We start from the raw sequence: 12891 nt of genomic DNA, 5'->3' as shown, positions 1-12891 counted from the left end.
AATGAACCTCTCAGGATAACTTGTTCAACTTTTCTCTGTGTTCAGGTTTTCTACTTATTAAGCCTAACTTGATGTCATGGAAGTCTGGGGGTCATTCTTTCATGGTAGCCTGTCACCTTCTTTCTCTGTGAAGATGATAAATTTAAAAAAATGTGTCTGAGATCTTTTCAAGTCAACTTTTAGGCAAAGTGGGAAAAGATTGATTCATTGACTTTAGGTTTTATTTTGTGTTTTTCCTGGGGGTCATCAGTGTAAAGGGTCAATCACATAATTCGTAAAGTGTGAAACGAAAAAAAAATTAATATTCCACCACCTTCCTTACATCGTGGCACATACAGGAAAAAAGAAATCACATTTGTACTGCTTGATGGGATAATTGGACATGGATGTAACTGACTGGATCCCAGCATAGCAGCATACTGGGGATCACCAGATGGGTGAGAGGTTCTATTAAAACTAGGTGGGTATACATTGCTTTTCGTGTATATTCTTACTGTAGGTTTACCTAAATCTCTCAAAGAGACAGTAAACTAAAAAAAAAAAAATCCCTACTTCTTTAACTTCAGTATTTGTTCATTTAATAGCATTATTTGAATGTATATAAGTGACATATCAAATATGCACATCATGATATAATTTGTTTACTTTTTAGCCCACTGCATTCCGTCATCCCCAGGGAAATATTTCTTTTAAATATACATATAAAGGACATAATGCATAAAATTATCCCCCTATACACACATACACACATTTGTTATAGAATGAGGTGACAAATCCACTGAAGAATTACAAATCTTGCATAACAGTCATATAGATCTAAATCACTCTTGTATTAAAAAACATAAATCCTGACAAAGATGCAGCCAATACCGAAATGAAATGGAATACTTATAAATTGCTTATTCCCAACATTTTTACTAAAAATTATGATTTAATGTATTCTGCTCTTTTTAGCAAAGCATCATCTTTATATATCCTTAGGGAATAATAGAAATTAACCTTCCTTCAGCAAGTTTACATACAACCATAGAGGATCAACAATTAACTAATTTATGTATTTTATTATGTCATCTAACTACATTAACTAGTTCTTATTTTGTTTTCATGACACCATTTTAAAGAGCTAGTAATTGGATATAAGAAAAAGGAGTAATTGAGTACATATAGGGAAATATTATATTTAAGAATAAAATTAAAATTTATTATATGCTATTCCTGATATTCTAAAATACTCATAAGATCAATTACATATTCCTATTCTGAAGAAAAATATATTCATAATGATCCATTTTCCTATAGATAAATTTTGTTAACAAATACAAATTTTAGTGAATTATATGTGTGACTAATACATGCATAAAGAATTGATTCATGAACAATATATTAACAAGAATTTTTATAATCAATAATATGTCTTTTCCCTGTCAGTATTTCTATCTCTCTGGCCCTTGGTCTTCAGCTGCAGGAGAAACAAAAATAACATTATTTAGTAAATTGGAAGAAAAACAAATTGATCATGACTTAAACATCTATTATGAAGACAAAATGAAAAGTGGTTAACTAAAATTAATACAGTTAAAAGAAACAAAATAATTTGGCAAATTGGTCATTTTGGTGAATTGTGTTTTGGCTAATTGATATACAGCACATTTTTATGTAAGTCTGGGTCTTCTAAAGTAACATTGGCCAAAATTTTAATAAAAGCTGGCTAGAGCCAAGTAATGCTTCATTTGCATAGATAACTGTCCTCTCATCTGGTCCCCATTACAGTGTGTTTCAATGTAATCCTCATTTGGGATAAGTTTATTTTTTACATCTTTTTCTTGCCACTGACATATCACTGAAATTTTCTCAACGGATTGAACACAAATATAAGGAGAGATTCATAGGATGATCTTCTATTCAAGTAGCCATATATCTTCAGAGATCACAAGAAAATTATATCACACTTTTTCTATTTTCTTCCAAGTGGACAGACCACACTCATTTTAGACATGTATCTTTGTTAACAGAACTAACATTTGTTTGTTTTGGCATTGACAAATTCCTCATATTCTGTTTTCTAATCTCAGTTTGGTAAAAATTTGCTTCTTAATGGCTCATTTAGTTTTTCTTCAGAAATTCTGCTGATTCTTCATTGCAAAAGTTATTACAGTCACTTAAATATTTGGATACAACCATATTCTTTCCGTAATCACTATTATTTTCCTTGGACAATAAAGCTGTCTGTCCTTGCTCTTTTGAGAAGCTAACCATTTTGGTCAGACCCATTTATGTTCACCTCTAGAAAGAAGAAACAAAGGTATTTTCTCTCCTTTATTCTCTGTATCCACTGCTATGAGCTACAGCAAGCACAGAGCATCATGCTTCATATGAAGTTATCTCAAAACTAGGTAAACTAGTCTTCAGTAGGACATTTCACAAAACCTTTTCTGACATTTTCACACACACATGTACATGTGCACACACACATATATAGTCAAAGGCACCAATATTTATTATACTTGGGAATAATTAAGTAGAATGTTAAATGTTCACATTTAATAAAATGTTCACATTATTTAAAGGTACTGAATAATGTGTTATGTGTCATTCTGGATCTTTTTAGTCATATATCATATCACATGGTTCAGTCTTCAGTCTTTTCCCATTCAACATTTTAATTCCTATTGTGAATAATGATACAAATTTTATCACTTTTACTCATGCAGCCAAATAGTTATAATATATTAGATAATAAAATCAAGATTTCATCAAATTTCAGAATTCTAATATAATATACCATGTATTTTTAAGATTAAATTTAATAAGAAAATATGAAATATTACCCTTGGATAAACGATAGTGCATTTTTCAGGGTGGAGAGAATTATACAAATCCAGTGTGCTACACTTCTCACTGTACATGATGCCTTCCCATATGTTATCCATTATAGTATAATTTATAACAAATGTAATTATCCTTATGGTACATAGAATTCAACTACAAAATAATTTTATGCATATACTCTATTGTTCAATTGTTTTCTGTTATTGTTTTCATTCTCATGTGTACTTTTAAAAAATAACTGAACAAAGGTGTGGGGCTTGTTTAATGCTTCTTAAGAACAAGATTTTTCTTATAATATTTTAAAAAGAAACTACCTTAATTCAAGTTGGCAGGTAATTTTTCTTAAGTGTCTACAATGATGAAAGTAGCATTTTATGCTAGGACTCTTGAGACTGTAAACAAACTAAGAATTATGTGGTTGAACTAAAAATTATGAGCTATGGATTCAAAATTTATTTGCATAGACCTGAAAGGCCATTTGAAAGATTGAAAATGATACAATTTTCACCAGCTTTTCCGTTCCTTTCCAACAGGGAATTGGCAGGTCCATTAAAGCCATAAAACTATGTCTGCTGAGAGGGCTCAGATGGAATCCTGGCTGACACACAGTCTGATGCCTGGGAAGCAAGAAGAAGGTCCTTAAAGTAGAGAACCTGAAGAACTTGATATGGTAATTTATATACCAGCAACACCACACTGTAGTCTTAAAAATTCTATCTATTTTTTTGTTTGTTTGATGAGCATGAGTTAATATAGGTGCATCTAAAATGAAATTTTAGAACCTGCTCTGGTATATTTTGAAATGATGTGACAAAAGTCACCTCCTAGGGAACCATATTCTCCTGAATTCACTAAAATATCTGTATCCAGTCCTGATGTTTTAAGGTAAAAGTGTCTAAAATTATCATTTCTGCATTACTAAACATCTCCTAAGATTGAAGCATCCTAATCAGGTATGTCAAGGTGACCATTACACATAACAAAAGATGCTTATTCTCTAACATGATCAGCTAGTCAGACTTAGCCTCTCACTTCCCTCATAATGATTTTCTTCCTGGTCACCTAAGAATCTGACATTTTATTTTGTCATATTTTATTTTTTCTTTTGCATTCTCTCAGGAGACACATTCAGCTCTATTTGGAATTGATTTACAATCTAAAACCTTAAAAAGATTTTTTTTCCTATAAAATATTAATTAAGTTGTGAAAGAAAATCTTCCCTAATGGTTCTGTTCTCTAAAAAACAAAGCAGACAGAAGCTCTTTTCTCCACGGAGGACTTAACCACCATTCTTTTAAAGATGGGTAGTTTGCAACAACCTGAGTAATTTATTTTCCTCATTTTATTGAGCAAAATTTTAAAATCATGGAAAGAGTACTGAACTTAGAATCAGAATATATGATCTTGAATTCATTCTCTGCCACTAGTTTGCTAAAGTCATTTAATCTTTCCAGTATGAATCTGGGTTTTGTTCACTTTTACTTACAAAAACAATATATACTTCCGTTATTGTTATGATAAAAGCAAACATATCATGTAAAGATATAGTGTACACAATTTCTACTTAGAGATATAATTTTCCTGAATAAGATTATGGACTTTTTAATTCATCAGTGTTCAGACATATTTTAGATGTTCACCAAACTTTGACCAATATGGTAACTGATAGTGGTAGTGGGCATATTAAATATGTGTTATTCACAATATTTTATATGTTGAAAAATTATTAGAAAACATCTGAGGAATACTATTTTCTCCCCAAACTTTTTTTCTAAAAACAAATCAAAAATATTTCTTTACAAATAACTAAATTTTATAGCCTGTAATAAAGACTCCAAATCATTAGCAATTAAAGACAACAAATGCAGTTAGTTACATCTGTAAGTCACAGAGAACTGAAAGTTAATTAGAAAAAAATTCTTTATTAGCTCTTACTCTCTTACCCATGCCCCATTATTTCCTTAGTACTTCACCTTCGTAGTGATTACTTCAGTAAACTGAAATGAAAGCAGAAGACAGTAGAAAGATATTGTGATAATCCTGGAATATATGGTACGAGTTGGACCATTTCACATAATAGAGAGAAGGAATTACAGTTTTATACTGGATGTATTTTGGAACAATAACATATTAATAAAATGAGAAGATCTAACTAGAGAGCAGAGAGGTTGACAAAACAATGCAAGGCTAGGCCAGTAGATCTGAGATGCTGTATTTGCCTTCAGTCTTTGCAGCTAAAACTGCTCTTGCACATTCTCAGGGCCTTTGTATAATAAACAGTCTCTTTACCTTTTTCCAATCATCTGGATGTATGATTAAATGGACCACTATTGCTTTATCTATTCGGAGATATGTATCAGTTTCACTGGAGAAGAGCCACACAAAAAATTAATAAAGTCCATGCAACCTTCCTCTGGATCCAGCTACACAAATAATCAATATGCCTATGTCAGACTGTGTTGTACTGACAACATGGCAGAAAAGTAATAGGAATTCCAAGAAGTTCTCCGTGTGATAAGTGAATACTTCATGGTGAAAACTCTTGATCAGGTGAAAATGACATGATGCATAGAGAAGTAGAAGAACAGAAAGGCTTTCCAAATGAATTCTACATGGAGATTAAAGCCTCAGAGACATGAATGACATGAATGGCAAGTTCATTGGATTGTAATGCCCTTTATTAAATTTCAAATCTTTGGTGTTTTGGTTGATTTCTCAATGGCATGGCAGTATAAGATCTAAATTTAGTGGGCACTCCTTTTGCAAGAGTGTCCCATGATTAGTAGAGGATGAGTATTTCTGCCAAATACTTCAATTTAAATTTAAAAAGATGCGTGGTTCAATGAATTGAACTACAGTATTAGAAGTTATAGTTTCTAAGATCTAGAATCAGGGTTTCCACTGTAGTGCAAGAGTGATACTATCCAAGCCAGGAAAGTACATCAGCAATTTTTCAAGAAACTACTATGTGTACCACATCTACTAGGCTCTGTAAAATGTATTTCATTAATGCTAAAGTCAAACACAGGTCCATCTGATATTTTTTCAAACTAATAATGTTTTTTCCACCAGCCTTTTTATTTTAAAAACTCTAAACTCAAACTGGGTGGAGAGGCTTATGACTATAATATCAGCTGCTCAGGAGGCTAAGGCAGGAGGCAAAGCCAGCATCAGCAAAAGCAAGGCACTATGCAACTCAGAACCTATCTCTAAATAAAAAATAGAAAATAGGGCTGGGGATGTGGCTCAGTAGTTGAGTGCTCCTGAATTCAGTCCCTGGTAAACTCTTAAACTCAAGTACTTTTTCTCCTTTTTTTATTTGCTGTTTAAAATCCATATGTAAATAAAATAATAAAAATATGGACATATAGTTTAGTAAATAAAAATTATTTTTCTATTCAATTATTTTAAAGTTAATTGATTTGTAATTTAAGCTACAGAACATTACAGATAATTGCTTCATTCTATCATTAATTTCCACTGGAACACATTTTACTTTGGAAATTATATCTCAAATTTACAAAGTACTCAGCCCCATAACAGCATAGATAGATGCTTATTAAATTTCGTTGTCTATTACTTGCCACCATTTTTATTTTACTAGACATTGTCTGATATACATGAGTTGTTTGATATCTGTAATGATAACAAAATTTCTTAAAGGGAAATACTATCCTCCTTGAAGTCTCTGCTGCATGTGTTTCACATGACAGTTTCTAAAAGTATAAAAGGGTAAAAAGAGCAAGAAATGAACATAGATTAATTTCATGAAACATCTGGAAAAAATGTGATCATCAGAATTAAATTTCTTGAAGACAGTTATTTCCAAAAGTAACATAAGTTTAGATCTGCATGTACAGCTGCCAGTAACCTTGAAGCAACTATTTCTGTCCTTGGGACAGCACACAGAAATGACACTGCCATCTCCTGAAATACCCCAGCCATAATCTGCCAATTGCACATTTTCATTTCTTTTACTTTTTTTTTAACCACCTAGATGTCTTTTTCTCTAGATCCTTCATAAACACTTTCTCTTTAACCACCGCCCCCTACAGATTCTTTTATGCTGTTTCCCAAAGCCTTTATTGTCAACTACATGTGTGAGCTCCAGTTGATTTATGATTTAACACTGCTCAAATTTCCGTTCATTTCTCTGGTCCCCATTAATATGTGTTAGATCTTAAGACAAGCAGGAAATCATGCGGCCCTCATATTTTATGAATAACGGCATTTTGGTTGATCACTCCTGTGACCTGGCTTTCCACATCTAAAGCTCTTCAAATGCCAGTGCTTATCATCAGACATGCTCATATTTTAAATATGTGCAGCGTCCCTATGTATGCAGTGACCTCTTACTTTCCAGGATAAAACTCTGAATTAAATATCTTACTCCTATTTTTTCATAGATATATATCTACCAGCATCTAGCCTGTCCATATTTAGGCATCCTTCCAGGTTCTATATTATTTTACTTTACTAATATAACCATATATTAATGTTCCTACTTTTGTTTCAATTCAGAACAAACAAAATCCTGCTGGTTTTACAAAATTACCAACGATTTCCCCTAATATTCTTTTCTATGCTTCAGGCAAACTGTTTCTAATTCAAGAGTCAGCTTTCTATATTCTGGATACAATGTGCTTTGCAATATTTTCTCCTAGTCAGTAGTTCATCCTTTCATTCTCTGAACTATTCTTTTCATAGAAAATTCCTACCACACACATGAATGTTTACAACAACAATATTTACAATTCCCTAAAATTGTAAATAATCCAAATATATATCAATGAATTAATGGACAAGCAAACTGTGGTACATCCATACAGGGGGATTCTATTCATCAATAAAAATGAATTAAATCTTACTATAGTGACAAATTGAAACTTAAAGGCATTTTGTGAGTGAAAGAAGTCTCAAAAGTTTACACACTATATATTTCTATTAATATTATGTTCTGTAAAAATACAAACAAAATCATTAAATGAAGAATAAATCAGTAGTTGCTAAGGATGGGGGAAGGTTCTGATGCAAAGGGTCAGTATTTGCTAATTCTCTGGTATACTGCAATTGTTCTATATCCAGGTGGAATGTTGATTATAAAACTCTATCAATGTATAAACTCAAAATATTCTATGCCAAAAACAGTGAACATACTTTGTGTGTGTGTGTGTGTTCAAATTAAAAAAAATAGACACTAAGGTGACAGGAAATCAACTTTAATCACAGAATGATGATAACCATCAATGTCTCCTCCATATGGTAGTAAATTCTAAGAAATAATGCAATGCCTTCTAAAAAATAAATATCACATAAACAATTTCTGTATCTTCTGCCCAAATCAAATATCCTGACAATTGCAATTATGCTTAAATTAATTACAAAAAAATTTTGAATTAAAAAATATGTTCATTATCATTATAATAATCATGTAAAATACAGTTTACAAACAATATCACTTTTTCTTTAAGGTGGAATCCACACAAATCATCTCATTTACCTAATGTTGTTGGACTTTGTCTGTTAAAGCTCTGCAACTTTGACTAACTTCTCTTTTCTAGGCTATTATGCCTGGATTTATTTTCTAATTCAATAACTTTTATTTATATTATTTCTTTACACTAAGTCATAAATTAATAAATTCCTTTTTTTGTATATAGCATTATGGTTTACATATGAGGTGTCCCCCAAAAGCTCCTTTGTTAAATCAAGAGTCAAAATGACTAAATTATAAGAACCAGAACCTAATCAGTGAATTAATCCATTTGATGGATTTATATTTTTTTCATGTTTTTTACTGGTACATTGTAATTGTTTATAATACTGGAATTTGTTGTTACATATATGTACCTTCACAGACTATAACAATATAATTTGGCCAATGTAACTCCCTAGTATTTCCCCTTTCTCTCCTCTATTCCTTACCCCTAGTTCCTTTTGTCTACTCTACTGATCTTCCTCCAATATTCATGAGATCCTTCTCCCACCTTTCTTCCACATAAGTGAGAAAAAAAATACAACCCCTAATCACCTGATTTTTGCTAATTTCACTTCACAGAATGTTCTCAAGTTCCATTCTTTTTCCTACAAATGACATAATTTCAGTCTTCTTTATGGCTGAATAAAATGCCATTGTGTATATATCTATCTCACATTCTTTATCCATTAATCCATTGATGGACACTTAAACTGGTTCCCTAATTTGGCTATTGTAAATTGAGCTGCTATAAACACAGGTATGCATATAATACTACAGTGTGCTGACTTTAATTCTTTAGGACAGGTACCAAGAGTGGTATAGCTGGGTCATATAGTGCTTCCATGCCTCATCTTTTGAGGAACCTCCATAGTGATATAGTTTCTATGTGGGTTTATTTTTCTTAGTGTTGATTTATAATATAAATCCTCATGATCTGACAAGATGCAAGGAATTATACTTTTTTGTATATTCTATAAGTTGCTTTGTGGTCTAAAGTATGTTCTGTTTTGGAGAAGATTCTGTGAGCAGCTGAGAAGAAAGTGGTTTTATCTGTTGTTGGATAAAATATTCTATAGATATTGGTTAATAAATTTCATATATTTTTTAGTCTGAAAAGTCTTTGCTGAGTTTATGTCTGAATGACCTATTTATTGCTGAAATCACCCAGTATTATTGTACAGGGGTCTATCTGAGGCCTTAATTCAAGTAGTGTCTCTTTTGTGTAACCAGTGCACCAACATTAGGAGCATTAATATTTAAAATCATTATATTTTCTTGTTAGATCACTCACTTTTTACCAGTATAAAGTGACCTTATTTGTCTCTTCTTATCAATTTTGCTTTGAAGTCTGCTTTGTCAGATGATAGTAGCTACTCTTGCTTGTTTTGGAGTTCCATTTCATAGAATACCAATTTCCATCTTTTCACTTTCAGCTGTCTTTGCATTTTGCAAGCAACATATAGTTAGGTTTTATTTTAAAATTCATTCTGCTGGCCTCTGCCTTTTAATCAGAGAGTTAAGAGCATTTACAATGTAAATATAGAGAAATTTTTATCAATTCCTGCCTTCTTGATTTCTTTCTAATATTTAATTTGGTCTTCTTTCACATTTGCTTAACTAATCCTAGAATGACATTTGTTCACTCCTGAACTCTTGAGTTTGATTTTGATTTTGGGGGTGTATAGTATTTCCATATATTGTCTATAATGCTGACTTAGTACTCATGAATTCTTTTAGTTTCTGCTTGCCTTGGAAGGTTTTTATTTCTCTTCAATTTTGAAAGACAGCTTTGCTGGATATAGCAATATTGATTGACAACTATTTTCTATACATCATTCCAAACCCTCCTGAATTTTGGAGTTTGTGCTGAGAAATCGGCATAAGTTATAACTGACTTGCCTCTAAAAGTGAGCTGACATTTTCTCTTTAGACTTAAAATTCTATGCTTATTCTCTGGGTTAGACAATTGCTGATAATTTATGAACTTTAGGAGGAATGAAGTTATCCTGTTTTGTTTTGTTTTCTTGGAAATTTTTCTGTTATGGTTTCCCTGAAGACAGATTAAAGCTCTGGAACTAAAAGCTTGAAACGAATTTTTTCTCCTTTAAGTTATTCTTGTTGTGTACTTTAGTTCTAGTGATGCAAACAACAAAAGTAAATTCTTATCACAATGAAAGGGCTCAGTAAATGTTTGCTATTTGTTGTTTACTGTCTATTTATTGACACTGGATGATGCAGAGTACATCTTGTTTTTTCTCAAAATGTCCATGAGGGTTCTCTTTGTATTAGTCTTTTCTTTGTTTTTACATGTTCCCATTATGTAAACTCAAATTGACAGCTTAGTATCTCCCATATTTTAATATTTTTATATTGTATATAAGAAAAGTGGCACATTAAATTAATTAATAAATGATCAGAACTCGTATAAATGTTGATTTTATTTATATTTTATTTTTTATTTTTCTATTATATTTTAATATTTTTAATTATTTTAATATTTTTCTATTGTATATAAGAGAAGTGGCACATTAAATTAATTAATAATGATCAGTCCTCATGTATAAATGTTGATTTTAATCAAATGTTTACTGGACATTTAGGTATTGAGCAACAGATGAATAACTGACCATAATTAGTAAAGTATCATAATTTTTTGCACTAACTACTCAGTTTCTAACTACGTTATTTATCAATGTATGGTAGTATCATAATAAGAGATAATGGAGCATAAAAGTAGCCATTATCAAACAAAAATATCTTGGAAAAATAAAAAAAAAATAGCTGTAGCTAATAGTTTCAGCTCAAGTTGACAACATAGGAAAAGTGTAATTTTCCAGGCCCAGTGTAGCACAGCTGTGATCCTAGCAACTCATGAGGCTGAAGCAGGATGGTTGCAAATTCAAGGCCAGCCTCAACAACTAAGTGAGCCTCTCAGCTGCTCTGCAACACCTGTCTCAAAATAAAATATAAAAAGAACTGGGGATGTAGTTCAGTGGTAAAATGCTTTTGGGTTCAATTCCCAGAACAAAAAAAGATAAAGTAGAAGAGGTGGGCAATATGGCAGATCAAGGTGAAGCTACATTTCTCCTACCTCAGCTACCCAGGATGCAAGTAATATGAATACTGGTTCTCCCTGATGCTAAGAGAAGAAATTCCAGAAACTGGCTGTCTACTTTATCCAAACCATTAAACATCTTTGACTCATTAAACAGGTCTAAAAAAATGTTGCCCTCAATTTATCAACATAGGGCAACCAGGAGCCAGAACCCAACCAGGAGCCATCTTGGGACTACAGTGCAAATGGTTCCAACCAGAACTTGAAACCCAGATTCCTGAGTTTGTGGTTAGGTCTGTGTGAACCTATATGAGCCTAGCAATGATTTAATGTAGCCTAAAAAACTCAGGGAAGATCAGAAACTGAGAGCATTTTGCTTGCAGAAACACATACCCTTCCTTCCTCATTCTGTTTCCTGGCTGAAATGACCTAAGCATATTTGTCTACCACACTCTTCTGCCATAATTTTCTGCCTGACCTCAGGCCCAGAGCAATACAACTGGCTGCCCACAGACTGAATCTTCTGAAACCATGAACCAAAATGAATATTTCCTCCTCTAAGTTGTTTATGTCAGGTACTTTGGTCACTGCAACTTAAAGCTGATTAACAAAGTGCAACAGGAAGGGTTGCACAATCAAAGTATGTTATATGCACATATGAAAATATCAGAGATAAATCCATTGTTATATACAATTAATAACTACTAATAACTATAACTTAAAACTTAATGTGGTGCTCACTTCAGCAGCACATGAACTAAAATTGGAACAATACAGAGAAGATTATCATGGTCCTTGCATGAGGATGACATGCAAATTAGTGAAAGAGTGGACAGAAGTTTGTCTGGAAGAACTGAAGTAAAAGTGCCAACAGAACTACTTTACACCTGTAAGCCTAGAAGCAAATTATTCGTGTTCCTACACTATGGCTTTCTGTTCTATAAATGACAATAAACACTAGGGCCACAGATTTACAAAGATATTTAACCAGAAGAGGAAACTAATCCTTCAGTAACATCAGTTTTCCCATCATTCCTTATTATATTCATTCTAGACAGCACCATGCTTTGAGGAATTATTTTTGTATTGAGTTAGCATATTTGAATTTTAGTATCTTTCTAGGACTTTGTGTTTGGACAAGTCAGTGATTCCTAACCAAATTTTTCATATTTTCTATATAAGTTCTTTTGTATTTACTTTTTACCATTTAAGATTTAAACATTTTGTTGTATATAAATATTGCCTTAAAATATTAAACTCTAGTTATTAATATGCATACTTAAGTATTGAACATATGAAGATAACTTACCAAGCCATTATTGAATTCAGTGTTATATAAGTAGTCCACTTGTTAATGATTGATATCAAATGCCGAATGCTAGTTTGAATATCCACAGCAAAATTACACCAACTCCTGAAAGAACCAAGGAAGAATATCTACTAATCCTGTGCTTAATTTATAAATTTTCTTCTCATGGCTACTTTATTATAATTATTTTAAAGAAAAAATAATTGAATGTAGGAAGCT

General features: G+C 32.0%; 1 non-coding gene across 1 annotated transcript; it reads left to right on the top strand.

The window, feature by feature from the left end:
• The first annotated feature begins 12096 nt into the window (after positions 1-12096).
• On the top strand, positions 12097-12205 carry LOC113198005 (U6 spliceosomal RNA). Its single transcript, XR_003302781.1, has one exon. It is a non-coding gene; the product is annotated as a U6 spliceosomal RNA (small nuclear RNA).
• Positions 12206-12891: the final 686 nt, after the last annotated feature.

The sequence above is a fragment of the Urocitellus parryii genome, chromosome 3 (genome assembly GCF_045843805.1).
Source record: "Urocitellus parryii isolate mUroPar1 chromosome 3, mUroPar1.hap1, whole genome shotgun sequence".
In the NCBI taxonomy this organism is placed as follows: Eukaryota; Metazoa; Chordata; class Mammalia; order Rodentia; family Sciuridae; genus Urocitellus; species Urocitellus parryii.
Note: the sequence above shows the minus strand (reverse complement) of the source record. Positions and strands in the feature narration are given on the sequence as shown.